Source organism: Canis aureus, chromosome 10 (genome assembly GCF_053574225.1).
Source record: "Canis aureus isolate CA01 chromosome 10, VMU_Caureus_v.1.0, whole genome shotgun sequence".
NCBI lineage: Eukaryota > Metazoa > Chordata > Mammalia > Carnivora > Canidae > Canis > Canis aureus.
In genome coordinates this window covers 41,161,173-41,163,302 of record NC_135620.1, presented here as the reverse complement: position 1 = coordinate 41,163,302, position 2,130 = coordinate 41,161,173, and the positions used below count along the sequence as shown (strand labels likewise).

Here is a 2,130-nt window from a genome sequence, read left to right as displayed (position 1 = left end):
GTGCTAAATTCATCATTGGCAGATGTGAGAATTGTCCTAAAACTAACTCTATTTTTTCCTATCGTGATGAATTTACCAAAAAAAAAAAAAAAAAAAGGATAAATCTGGAAATGTCAAAATCCTACCAAATGATGTTAAACATTCTTGGTAATTGGAAGAGATGATTTATTTCCAAGCTGCTGTACCTAATGAATCCGGTAAGCTGTTGCTTAACATAAACTTAGCCTTAATATAACTTCAAAGAAAGGAAATACATCAGATGGTCCATGACTATACCAAGAACCTCATATTATTTTTAGGCTCTGACCTAAAAGGTAAGAATGCAAATAAATAGAATATTAAAAATACCCAGATCAAAGTAAAAAATGTCACATTCCATTATGAATCTTCCAACATACTTAGACATGCTTTGGACTCTAGGGGGGAAAAGGTTTTTTTTTTTTTTTTTTCCCCCATTAAACTGTGAGTTGTGATGTTTGGCTGTATTTTTTACTTTGTCCCAAATATGTTGGCATCTAGATTTATTTTGCCAAAATCTCATGTGAGCCATTTTCACTGTTCCCTTCAACTTTCATTCTTCCCTGTCCTTCCATTGTATTTTCAATTAGAGACTGTATCAATAAAAAGCAAATTATAATGTCCAAGATTTAGATGAAGCAGTATATTGCCATCAACCTCCAAAGCACAATAAAGTAGAACATTCTAAAAGTGATTGTATAAGAGAAGGCCAGGAATCACTCTCTGTGCCTCTTTTTGGGCCTGTTTGCCAACTGAGCTGAACTCAGTAGGAACAGCAGAAGCCAGCACTAATCCTTCACATAACTAGCCTCTCTCACTCTGCTCTGTGAAATCATTTCCCTTGACACAAGTTTGGATAGGTTCCATGGCTTTCTAGGCACTTTCTGGTAATAAAAGTTCTCCAGCAACTGTTAAATAATTAAAACCCCATTCAGCATAATATCAAAAGTCCAACCTTCGTTTAATTTAAATCTTCCCCTTCCTCCAACACTGGCCTATTTCAGGCAAAGAGAGGTATAGGTGACTTTTGATTCTGCTTAAGAGTCAAGTCTTAAGTAAGAGAGAAGGGAGCCTTAGGACTTAACTGGTCTTACTTGCCTGGGACATCCTACACTGGCAGCAGGGCCTCCCTTGTGGTGCTTGCACAGTGGCTGGCCCTTCATCACATGGCTCTGGTATTTTCATTGGAGTTCCCCCTTTGGACATCTGCAATGAGGAGTTTCCCCAGGGGCAGACAATGCTTCATCTGGCTGGCACACGGGCTGTCCCTAGTCTTTGGGCTTCTCTGATAACACCTGTGGCATAGTCTTGCCGTTTCCTGATTCATAAGGTGTTCCTGGTGAATGCCTCTCAGACAGCTCATGCTGAGACTCCTTTAAGGCATTTACAGCTGGACTCTGGGGAGACACACCATGGCTGTCTCGGCAGATGCAGGTAGCATCAACCTGCATCTCACCTTTGAGCTTCCCATAGTTCAAAATGGCACTGTGGGTGAGAAGCAAGTGAAAGCAGAGGTATGGGACTAGAGAGGGAATGGTGTGATGCACAGAAGCAAGAGAGAGGAAACTGCCTTGAATGAAACCCACAATCTATTCCAGAGCATAGAAAATTACAGAATGCTTCCCTGTGTTTTATAAAGCCAGATAAACACGATATCAAAATGACACCAATAACACCAACAATAAAGACTCCAAGTTAATCTTACTTATTACAATAGATATGAAAAACCCTAAACACTAGCAAATATAATTCAGCAGTTAATTAAAGAAATGATATACCACAATAAAATAAGGTATTTCCCACAAATGTAAATATAGGAAATATAGTAGTAGGAAATCAGTATGTGTGTGTGATATCCCCTGCTGGGATACATGTATGATTATTTCAAAGGATAATGACAAGATAGCAATAAAATTCCATTCTAATTCCTTAATTTTTTTTAAAAAAAAAGAAAATCATATAGCAACCCTGATTCCTTATTTTAAAAAAATTATTTAGCAACACAGAAGGATGCTTTCTTAACATGAAGGAAGCCAGCCATTTTCTTAACAACAAGGCAAGCACTGGAGGTATTCCCAATAGCAATAGGAATAAGATAAAGATTCCCTCCAA

At 38.1% G+C, this 2,130-nt stretch overlaps 1 long non-coding RNA gene across 2 annotated transcripts in view; it reads right to left on the bottom strand.

Annotated features, from left to right (window-relative positions):
• The window catches only part of LOC144322266 (uncharacterized), a 210,493-nt gene that overhangs the window by 173,587 nt on the left and 34,776 nt on the right, over positions 1-2,130 (bottom strand). The gene's annotated exons all lie outside the window — the stretch shown is intronic.